This window comes from Octodon degus, unplaced genomic scaffold, assembly GCF_000260255.1.
Source record: "Octodon degus isolate 3935 unplaced genomic scaffold, OctDeg1.0 scaffold00108, whole genome shotgun sequence".
In the NCBI taxonomy this organism is placed as follows: Eukaryota; Metazoa; Chordata; class Mammalia; order Rodentia; family Octodontidae; genus Octodon; species Octodon degus.
Window position 1 is genome coordinate 7651944 of NW_004524684.1, and position 12471 is coordinate 7664414.

Below are 12471 nucleotides of genomic sequence, written 5' to 3' on the forward strand. Positions count from 1 at the left end.
ATCTTGTACAGCAATTAACCACTAGGAAGAATGTATGCAATGTGTTAATTATTGAAACTGTCCTACCAATTTGGTTTGAAAAAAAATAATAATTCTATTAGGTTCTGCAACTTTTTGGTATGTGCTTGCTCTAATGTAGACATTGATATTAATGTTTCTGAGGAGACAATTCCGTGTCTCAGCCATCAAGAATTTCCACATTGCTCAGCAGCAGACTTACCTGCAGGAACGAGCAAGGAGATATAAATAACTAGTCAGGAGCAAAGAAAACCCCTCTTAACTGTGAACTGAGCCCTTCACTACAAAGCCACCAAGGCCAGGCCCCATTGTCCTCACCCCACCTCTGTCCCAGGTCATTTTTCAGGGTGAATCTTTATTTAATTTTATCAGTTGGCAGTGGCACAAAGTCCTGCGGGGAAAACAATACAGCAATTTTGTGTTTCAGCTTCAGAGCTGCACAAACCCCTCAGGGAAGGACTGTGCTTCCTGGAAGCTGGTGCAGAGAGGCCGTGGGCAGCAGGGGGCAGGGCAGTTCCTGGGCTCGACTGGCTCTGCCCTGCTCCCCGGGGCAGGACGGGAGTGCTGGAGGTGCCTGCTGAGAAAGGCAGTCTTTCTGCACAGGTGCACAAATCATCCCATGATGCACCGCAGCGGCGCACTCTGCTCCAGGTCACCTTCACTGGCCTGGAGGCAGAGTTGGCTGGGCTCAGCAGGTTGCCTGTCTAAGCACCCTAAGAACATCCCAGGGCCTGTCCATGCGGAGGTGGGCAGGTGGACGCTGTTTCCTTTGTCCTGCACTCCAAATCAGCTGAGGAGCATGAGTTCGTCAGGTGAGCATAAGTTCTCCTGGAAGTGGAGGACCAGAGAACCAGGCCTCCTGGCTGCTCCACCTCACTTGGCTCACATGGAACACAGCTGGGAAAGAGGGGCTGCCTTCCTGCGTCCACTGCATCCTTTCTGCTGATCGAGTGCTGCTCGCTGGGGCCTTAGTGACCACACTCGGAAGAGTCCACACACTGGGCATTTTCATAATTACTGCCATTCCAACTGCTGCTGTGTACTTTTTTCTCCCTATAACTTGTGTATTTCTGTAACAGGAAATTTCCCACTCATAAGCTAATACAAGCTATTTCAAGGTCACAGTTTTTGACATTTCTTAGGAGATCTCAAATCCTCAGAGAAGTTAGGCATGCTACTGCTAATTAACTATGTCTTTTTATGTGAAATAGAATACATGATAAAGGAACAGAAAGTCTCTGAATTATTCCTAGTTCAAAAATTGCAATAACAGTGATGAACTGTAAATCTTACCTCTTAAACGCACAGGTAAAACTGAACGGGGATGAGAAGGGCTTCTCAAGATCTCTGTCCCAGGGGCAGGCCCTGGACTCAGCACCTCTGGCCTCAGGACTCCCCCGTTGCTCCTGGTCCTTCCATCACTACTAAGACCTGCTGGGACTCAGAGTTAGGTGAGGACCTGAGAGCGAGGCGCCATCTGTGAGACTCCTTGGGGGGAGGGGGAAGACTCTAGAAGACTGATCGATAGATAGATGATAGATAAATAGATGATAGATAAACAGACAGGTAAACAGATAGATGATAGATGAGAGAGAGAGAGAGAGAGAGAGAGAGAGAGAGAGAGAGAGATAGGTAGACAGGCAGATGACAGCCGACAGAGGACAGAACTGTGCAAGGAGTCAGGGCTGCGGAGTCCACAACATCCTTCCATGCATGGCACAACCAGAGCACCCAGGCCAAGAGGCTGTGGCCAGGGATCAAAGGGACACAGGACGCAGGGCTGCGCGTCAGGCTGAGGCTCTACTATCTCCTGGAGGGCCACGGCGTGAGCTCCCTGGAAAGCGGGGAAGGCTGGGTCTGACCTCCGAGGGATGGCGCGGCTGACGATGGACCCGCTCGCGTGAGCACGACGGCGAGTGCACACCGACATCCTCCTTCATCCTCCTTTCGGCCCTTTCTGGCTGACCCAGCTGGAAGCCTCTTGGACAGTGTAGCCCACAACCGTGCTTGCTAACCTGCAGGGGTCTCTTTGTCCTGTCCCGTGGGAAGTCGACATCAATCATCACGTATGTCTGCCCGAGTTGTCCCCAGGGGCCGCACAACAGCGAAGGTCCAAGAGTGGAACGCAGCCCCCCAACAGCAGCAGGGGGATGTTTAAAACCTTTTCTTCGATCCTAAGTGTTTTGTCCTTAGCTCTTTCTTTTCACTCGGATCCCAGAATAGGCTGGCCCAGGTGCCGTGGAGCTCGCGGATCCCGGCATCACTGCCCTTCCCTGGCTTCCTACCACACTCTTCTCTTTCTTGGTTTTGCGGCCGTGAATTGCAGGAGTGCTGTTTCCTAGGGCAGCCGCCAAGTACACAGTCGCAGCGTACGTGTTTTGCAACAGCAGAAATCCAGTTTCTCGGGATTCTAGGGGCCGCAGGACGGAAACTGAGTCTGGGAGAGGATGGTGCTGGGCCCTGAGCCCCCGGGGCGCCACTCCCCTCGCTCTGCGTCTGAGGGTGAGGCCTCACCTGGGGAAGCCCAGCCCTGGCCTCTGCTCTCCCACCTACAAGCACCCACCTCAGTGTGCCCTTGTGTCCCGGCCGTCGGGGGAAGCACAGCAATGCTAAATGTGGTGTTAACCCCAGCCAAATCCCCATTTCCAAATAAGGTGGTAATGGAGGATGGAGGTAGACGTGGATTTTGGGAGGACAGCGCTTTGCTCAGAATTTTGTGCGTTCCTGGTTTATGGGCTGCGTTATGTCCTGCTCGCTGCGCCACTGCTTCAGCGTCAGTCCCTTGAGAGAAAGCCCGGCGTCTGCGCCTGCGCTCTGTACAGACACACGGGGAAATTCCATGCCCTCCTTCTACTTTCAGTAAATGAGTTAAGAAAAGGTGATGTCTTCAGTAACCACAGCCTGAGGCTCTAAAGCACCTGGTCATATAACGGAGTCCTTTTGTTCCATTCCTGTGCTAAGTTAAAGCCTCCCCCATACATTTTCCTATCTCCTTCAAGGCAACTTCTCCAATTGCAAACATGAACACGTTTCCATTCTGTGTTCCGCAGTCTGCAGCCCTGAGTCTGTCTGCTCTAGATCTGGAAGAGCAGGTGCCTGGCGCTGGGCCTTGCTGAGGACAAGGAGGTGCTTCTGCCTCACCTGCCCGCTGTTCATTTTCTCTTCAGCAGTCCCATGGAGAAGCCCTAAACTCACAGGTCCTCTCTTACTAAAACCTCTCCTTCCTGCAGTGATGGGCTGTGGGCATAGGGGAACCTAGCAGAGGACACAGTGGCGAGGCCAGTCCTAGAAGACTCGTTGCCCATCTTTCTAGCGTCTTAGCTTTGCTGTCTTCCTTAGCTCTCCGAGGGCCCACGTGTGAGCAGAATTCCTGTCCTCCGTGCCTCACTGGGAAGGATTCATCCCTGGTTGCATGACTGTGCAACTCCCTTCACTTCAGGAGTTGTAAAACTCTCATCCCTGCAGCACTTCGGGCCAATTCTATATGTCTACTTGAGGTCCCAGCGGGTGTTGTTTGCTTCGAAGTATTTGACAAGCAAGATCCTGCGCCTTGCATGCGCGTTGTGTACAGCATGGTGAGGCAATACCCACATCCACTGTGCGCTGATTCCCACAGCCAAATCTATCAATGTGCCCTCCACCACTTGGGATTTCTGGCTTATAGACTGTCTGGTGCAGCCATGATCAATGATTGCTGCTCCCCCTGATCTGTTTCCTCTGACTTCAGTCTCGAAATTCTTTCTCTTTCATGCGGCCAAGGCTTTCTGAGAGGTCTCCCGGGTCTGTCCACGTGTTCTTGGTCTTCTCTTCCAGGTGTTCAGCTATTGAAGTTCAGAAGTGTGTAAGGGGGAACACTGGCTGCAGCTGGGCTCATTTCTGCTCACGCTTGCCCTGACTTGAGGAGAAGAGCACCATTGCCCAGCCAAAGCTGGGTCTGCTCTACCTCTGGGTCTCTGCTGCTGTCCTCTGACCTTGCCAGAGGTCTAGAGCACCACCTTGTCCCTGTCATTGGAGGGCACCCAGATGGAGCACTTGTGGTTTTGGGGGCCAGGGCCGTGTGTGTGGCAGGGAGGTGCCTTTCCTGACACCAGCACCACCCTTCTGGTTGCCCTGGCTGCCCCTCTGTACAGGCACCCACCAGGCAGTTTCTGTGGCCTGGCTCCTGAGTTCTAGAAATCACACTCCCCAGGAGGCCTCTTAGGTGACACGGTGATGTTGCCTGAATCGTGTCCTTCCAGCGTCTCAGAAATAACTCAGCTTTGTTCTTCCGAAGTTTTTTTTCTTTCTTCTGAGCATGGCTCTACACTTATGCAACTTAAAACCTAAATACTTCTTCAGTTCTTTGGTTTAATGTAATGGAAAAAGACTATAATGTGTCCTAGGGCCAGTGGTATAGCTCAGTAGACTAAGCACTTGCTTAGGTAAGCACGGGGGCATACTGCGCCAGCCCCACTCCCAGGCACGCTGAGCTGGTGATAGCATCTGGCTGTGGTGGCACACGCCTGTAATCCAATACTTGGGAGGCAGAAATCAGGAGGACCACTATGAGCCTGAGCTACACAGTGACTGTCGCACACACACAAAAGGACTATAATGTGCCCTTACTAAGCTTTCCTCAAAATACTAGGGTGAAATACCATGTGCTGTGCAATTGATATTTTTATACTCTCTCTCTCTCTCTCTCTCTCTCTCTCTCTCTCTCTCTCTCCATTTCAAAGAAGTCACTGCTGATCATGATAGGCTTGTGATAAAAGTTCAACAGGTTTCTAGTAGTCCTTTACCCACCACCTAACTGAACCTCTGCTGAGTGCTTCTGCTCAGTTTCTAGAACTATCCAGCAGCTGCAAATGGAATATAAATACACACTGCACTTTCTCTGGGAAGCTCACCCTCCAGTTAAGCTACCACCTGGGTTAAAATGTAAATTTTATCTTATAAGCATGTTTAACAAAAAGTGCTAGAACAGAGGTCTGAGAGAAGTTTTCCTGAGGGAAAAGAACAAAGGACAGATGTCCGGGTGAGGTCTATGAAGGGTTCGTAGCTTTCTCCTGGCTCACGTTCATGGGGTGAGGGGAGGGTCCCTGCATTTCTGTGCCTCGCTCGGAGCTCTTACTGGAAGGTCCCTGAGCCCTAGCTCCAGCCTGGGCCCTTGGGTGTTGACTTCCTGTGTGTGCGGGAGCTGGAGCCGCTCCCTCTGTCTCCCCTGCAGTCTCTCCTCCCTGAGCGCCTTGCTTTTGCTCCTTTGCCTGTCCCTGTCGCCCTGTCCCAGCTTGGTGTCAGGCAGATCCCAAGCCACGGTTTCCCTGGAGACCAATCCTTGTGGCCAGCAGGTCCTCGGAAATGATCCCGTTGTCAACATTCTTCATGGACCTTAGCCCAAAGGAGCTGAGTGCATAGAGGAAACCCTGCCCACTCAGCCAAATGAAAGCGCTTTTCTCATTCAGATCTTACTGGAGATGCGTGTTGGAATTTTGTTATGCTTCTGTTTGTTTGGAGAAAAAAATGTGGTTTAAAAAATTCCTATAATGAATTAGATGAAGATATTAAAATGTAATTTTCTTTTTAATATGTTAAGTAACTTGAGGTGTTATTAGCTGATTACTTCAAAGAATACATGATTTTTTAAAATTTTAATTATTTATTTATGTGTGTGTGTGGCCAGCTCAGCCCACCAGGGGGCGGGGCTGGCTGGCATGTGGTGCTGGGGGATTGAATCGCAGTCCCTGTGCTTTGCTAAGCTTGTTCTAAGTAGGTGCCTTAGACCACTGAGCCATCTCACCAGCCCCAAGAATATATGATTTTTATACACTGACGTGTTACCGCATTTTGTGCATCTTTCTAGAAATTGTACTTGGAAAACAACAATTCACTGAGGTTATTTTTGGCATATTTTTGCATGAATTTTTTTAAATAGTCTTGTGTTTTCCTATTACTTCATATTTATACTTTATGCACTATAAATATGATTAAAACAATACAAACACTCAGTTAATGCAAAAATAATAAGAGTGAAAGATGCTTGAGAAAGTATGAAATAAAATTGTTCCAGGCCCAGTTCTGGCCTGATTTCTTCACACAGCAGTGGCCATAGGCACGTGTATGCTAGTCCCCACAGCGTGACTAGCTCACTTCCGGGGTGAGCTAGAGAAGAACAGGAAGTCATGATGTCTTAAGTACGCAATGTTTGGTTACACTGGAGAAAAATCTACCAGTTAAAAATAATTTCGTATATCCTAATAATAAAGTCCTTTTTAAATTTTTTTTCTTTTTTTTGTATTTTAGTACAAGGTCTCCAGGGTCTCACTGCGTAGATCGGACTCATAGTGATCCTCCTGTTTTCAGCCTCCCAAGCGCTGGGATTACAGGTGTGCTACTACAGCCAGTCTCAATGCCGTCTCAGCATGCCCTGGGGGCAGGGCCGGCACCACAAACTGGGAATCAAATCCTGGTCCCTACACCTGCCTAAGGAGGCGCTTTAGTCCACTGAGCTCTTTGGCCGGCCCTAAAACTTTGATTTTAGATTGTTTGAAAGTACTGTCCAGTGTTAAAATGTTTGGTGCTCTAATAGTATGAGTTAACATTACTAATCTCCCTTAAAAAGTAGATGGATTAAAATTCTTTTATGAACGCACCTCACTTGAAAGTGCAGCCCCTGCGGATGCACACAGCTCCAGTTTCCTCAATCAGCCAGGAGGCTGGGGAAATCAATCCAAATAAGAAAACAGAATGTTCATGCCATGGGGATGTTAGAGTTAAAAGATCTTGGCAGAAAAGTTGTTCAGAAAATGTTCTTGAATGTGCAGATTGTCAGCATTTCTTTCGGTTAATCTATCCCACTTGTTCATTTGATTTCCTATTACTGCATTTTCCCCATGAAACTTGGTTTTACCTGATAACCCATGGGAAAGGTAAGACAGGAAATGTACGTTCTCTTGGAGTTGGTGCTATTAAGTGAGGCTTTGGAGGATGAGAATCATATACATCATATGTATGTATATGATTTGCAGGTGTACTTATTCATTTGCTTATTTGGGTTCTTTAAAAAAGTTTAAAAATCATTTACTTCTTTGGTACAGGGTGTCACTACACAGCTCAGGCTTGCAGTGATCCTCCTGTCTCAGCCTCCCCAGTGCTGCAATTAGAGGCGTGCGCCACCATTCTCTGTTTTGGTGGCCAGCACAGTGTTCCTGGGGTTCCAGGGCTGGCACCACATGCAGTATCAGGGATCAAAACTGGGTCCTTGTGCTTGCCAGGCAGGCACTTAGGCCACTGAGCTAACACCCCAGTTCCACTTACTTGAGTTCTTGAGAATTATAATTTTATGATTTATGACACCTACTTACCTTTTAATAAATATAAGTCAATTTAACAAATGAACTGAAGTAATGTGCAAAATCTACACATGACAAAGTTTGACTCTAACCGTATGATTACAGCCTCAAATGGCATTAGTTATGTTCTGCCGGCTGACACCAATGGAAGCTACCCTGAATTTACTACGTGCCACTTTTTCTCCTGGAGGTTTTTCATTTGAAGAAGGACAGATGCCATGATTCAAACTGAGGGGACCAGTTCTTCATTAAGTGGTTCACCTGGGCTCTGTGTTCATGGTGTGGCACTTGTGAGCGAGAGGTTTAACGTGCCTGGATGACAGAGGTCAATTTAAGAGAAACACTTGCAAGTCTTAGTTAATTGAAACTTCATGTTATGAAGACATGTGGAGGAATTCGCTTCTTATTAGAGGATTTGGGCAAAGCACACACGTTTCTCCGGAATGTTATAGGTGCTCTGTGTTTGTTGAATACATGGAGTGAGTTCCATGTTATAATTAAATGTTAGTCAGAATGAGAAAAAGAGGCATTAAGCTTGAAAGAGTGGAATTATCCAATGCCATGAGGATCAGTGTTTGTACTTTTTACGCCTGTTTTCCTCCCCGCAGTGCTCCTGCCTTTCTGAGTATTTTCACCACTCCATTTCATGTGTCAAAGCCACATGGATAGGGCTGATTTTCAGCAGCAGCCACAGGAGGGCTTGGCCAATTACTTTAGCCTTCACGCCCATAATGACCTATTAGCTATTTATAGAACGATCGATTGCTGTCATCTGTCGGGCTGATTCAGTCTCTAGCCCAGATCGCTCTTGCTTTTTGGTATGTTTTGATTCTAATGGTGAGCTGTGATACAGCGCTCATAAAAGTGGAGGAAGAATAGCCCGAGCTTCTTCAGCCTGCGTGGGGTGCTCAGAGGTCACCAGCCGGTCGCCGCATCTGGCCAGCGCCGCCAGCTCCTGGCCTTCGGCTTGCTGGGTGCTCCCTGCGGTGCACAGTTCTGGTGGGTGTGAATGAGCACTGCCACCCCCCCATGTGCTAGGCCTGTCACAGGCGTGTAAAGCACGTCATATACTTAGAGTCTCTACCAAGACCCTGGAGGTAACTATCCAGTTCCCACTTATACATAGCTGGTGTGTAGACAGCAAAGCCAAACTAAGTCTTCTGTTTAAGAAGTAATGGTGGACACTTGCTGAGCACACAGCTCTTTGTTTGATGCAAAATAAAACTGTGGGTAAAACAGATACTAAATATGGACTTGGGAGTCCCTTTATTGTTTGCTGCAGACATCAAAGTGCAAGAAGCTTTAGTGTAAGAATTTTGTCCTTTTTACCACTAATTCCTTAGCATTTATCATCCTTGTAGATATCTGCACTCATGAAAAATTTACTGTCCAAAAGAAAGAATGAAAGCAAGCAAGCAAGTGTGAATAGATTGCACCCCTTGGAGGGAAGGTGTGGGTCTGAGGCTGGGAACAGGCGCCATCTGCAGATCAGAAAGGACAGAGAACAGTTAGCATCTAGTTTTACCCTCATCATCCAACCTCACACTCTGGGGCTTGTCAGAACCCTTCTCATCTTCCCAGCATCTATGCACAGTCCGTGCCTCACCCTGGGGACCTGTGCAGGAGCAGCCCCTTGGGGGTGGCAGGCGCAGCACGACTGAAGGGTGGGCTTCCCTCTGCCCAGGGTCTGGCCTCAGCTGGACGCACAGTGCTCTATTCCTCCAGGTGATGGTGTGTCAGGAAGGCTATGAGTTGCAAAGTCAAATGTCAAAATCAACATTTGCCCAGCATTCAGACAGGCATCTCAGGATGTGAAGCAGCCTTGGCAGAGTCCCTACATGCTCAGACCCAGAGGGGTCCTCAGATGCTAGCTGACACCCAAGGGTCTGTCCTGGCCTGTCCATCCACAGTGTGGAATCCCTGGCACTCACTAGAAGAGGGTGAGGCTGGGCTTGGTCTGTGCCCACAGTCATGGTCCCAGCTTCACATCTGCATGCCCAGAGTGGGGGGCATTAACACCTAGCAGCCTCCTGATAAACATACAGTGACTGCTATGGCCAGATTAAGAGGTCCATAGTCATATAAGCTGCTGCTGCACATGCTGAAAAGCAGAAAGGCATCAGGCTGAAGTGTTTGTTTTTGAAATGTCAAAAATATTTGCACAGAAACATTTTCCATCCATGAGTTGATGTAAATGCTTCACTCATGGTTTTTAGCATCCGATGGCAGGGAGACGGTGATCTTTAGCACGGAGATGCCATCGGGGAGGCAGAAACCTGCTGCAGAGCCCTTCCCTTAGGTCCCTCTCTCCCTGCGCCTGGACACTGGAGGACAGTGGCTACAACTGTGGGACAGAGGAAGTCATTTCTGAGGCTGGCTTTTTCACTCTATGATCTCTGAGTTGGCGTTCCCTACAAGCCTCTTTTCTCCAGATGTTTACCATTTTCCATTGTATAGTTTAGTATCAGCTATTGTTTCCAGCTAATAATTTGTAACTTTCTACAAGTCAGGTTTACTCCTCTGCTAAGTGTATAACAAAGGACTGCACACTTAATTTTTAAGTGAAGAAATGAGAGGGATCAATTTCTCTGGTCGTTCTGAGTTCATTGCTGATTATTCTACTGTGTATGTTTCATCAATATTTACAGATTCTAAGCAGATGATTGGTGGTTCTCTATCATATGCACATATTTCTGATTAATAAAGCTTAGTATGCCCAGAGGAGGAGGCTGCTGACACCACAGAAATATTACAGAGTATGAGGTATTAGTTTTCAGAAAATGGTTTCAGACTCTAGCCATAGTCCCAAAGCCTGAGTTTCCACAGGCTGAGCAGAGATGAGTGGAATGCTTATGACAGGGTAAAGGGAGGCTCTGCGTCTGGGAAGACAGGAAAGGCGGTCACCAACAGAACAATACAGCTTGGAGAAATCCTTCCTGCCCAGAAGTGCTTCACTCTGAGTATCTCATATTCTCACTGCCTACACGTATGGCAATTATGCAGGGTGCACTGATCACATACTACCCCAGAGAAGGGCAGAGGGCCATGTACCTCCACTTGGAGCAGCCGTGTGACATTTCTAGCACTTCTCGAGCTTTCCCATCTACTCCGTAAAATCTGCAATAGTTTGAAGAAAGGTTGGAGGGCTTCTTTCAGTTTTTCCTTTTAAAGACATGTTCTGGGAAGAGAATGGGAATTGCTGCCAGATATGGTCTCTTTTGAGGCAGAAAAGTGTCCCATGCACACCTCCACCCACATGGAGCTGCAGGACAGCAGATGTCCAAGGACTGGCACAAGAGATTATTCGGGAAGACGGCAAGTCCCATGGATAGGCGTCTGCTGCTCTCACACAGAGCCAGTGTTCAGATGGAAGCAGGAAGCAGAGCACGTTGGGGCAGCATCAGGGCCCTGGCAGCAGTGGCACAGTGACCAGGAGGGTGCTGGAGCAGGGCCTGTATCACAGAGTGCTCTCAGCACCACAGGGCACCATGCTGCTGGCATCGTGCCAGGCAGGACAAGTGCAGGAGGGGTCTACTGGAGTCCAGGTGGGCCGGGGCTGCGGGGCGGGGCAGACACAACCAAAATTTACAATCGGAGGCACCAGGCAGCTTTTATGCCTCACGAGCCCCTTTTGCTTCTATTGCCTGAGTAGGAAGACGTGGGCTTCAGGCTTCTCATGCCTCGAGAAGGCGGAGCAGGGTCTGCTGCTGAGGGGACGGCGCAGGAGTGAAGTTGCAACACTATGTGTCGGGACTTCAGATGCCTCACGTGTGGCCTTTAGGTTTGAAATTAGAGCACTGCTTGTGGGAGGAATGCACTGGATAGGCCTATTGCTTGGGACTGCACACGTTTGAGTTAGCTCACACACACACACACACACACACACACACACACACACACACACCACTCTCTGTAGCCTGTTGATACCTGGACAAAACCCCCAAATCTGCAAAATCATATTTACAGATGTGATTTACAGCCACATACATGCTCTTGGTCCAGCCCCTACACCGCGTCCTCCATCAGAAGACCCAGAATTCTAGAATCACCTCCCCTCGCTGCTCTAGCAATTCTGTTGAAAATTCTGACCTCCAGAAGAGGTGAAGTGTTCTCTCCCCCCTACCCCCCTTCACTTTCCCATCGCACCTTTCTGACACGCACCTCGCTGTGGTGCTGTGGTGTGAGGGGCCAGCCTCCTCTCTGGAGGTGACTGCCTCCTCCTGCACATCCTCTGTCCTCTTTCCCTTGACCCTGCCGGGTGCTTGTGTCCTCTCCTCAGCTCTGGGGGACAGCTGCAGGCCTCCAGTAGGTGTGGTCCGGCTAAGTCCGCCCTGTCCCACTGCACAGGTGTAGATGAGCGCCCGCCACGGGCCCCTCGCGGCGCAGGTCAGCACAGTGCAGGGATTTCCCCTGGGCCCAGCAAAGAAGCTACTCCTGGAGGGAGGCTCTCGGGGCACCACCTTTGCCTCAAAGCTGCAGACCCGGGTATGTGTCTACTGATGGAGTTTTTGATATTATATAGCGTTTTTGTCCAATACTTTTTAATGTCAAAATGAAAGTAGAACTTATTAGGTCCCATTACCAAGCCGGGTCCTCAGCCGCACAAATGAGGTGGGATTGTGAGGACGCCCAGAGAGCCAGCACCTCTTGGTCCCTGACTCCGTCTCCTCCCACGGCAGCTGCTCCACTCTTCCATTTGCTTTGGAAATTCCTCCACCATGGGTCCCGCAGCCCGTGCCATCACTCCCAAATTCTCCTTTCTTTCCAACAAAAACCTCAGAACTCTTGTTCCACATTGCAAATCAGCAGCACTTGTGGGCGATTTAGAGAGGGCTTCAGATAAAACTGCATTTTTCAAACTTCAAGGCTGGAAACTCCCTAAAACTTTACTTTGAAGTCCCCTCTTCCTGAAATCTTATTGATACAAAATATCTAGTACTCTGGTTCTCGGTGATTTTTAGGAAGTGATTCTTTTTTTTCCTTTAATATTTAATACAGAGTCTACAGGGTCTAGCGATCCTCCTGTTTTCAGCCTCCCAAGAACTGGGATTACAGGCGTGCAGCACCCCGCCCAGTCTCAACTGCTGTCTCAGCACGCCCCAGGGGCGGGGCCGGCATGGCT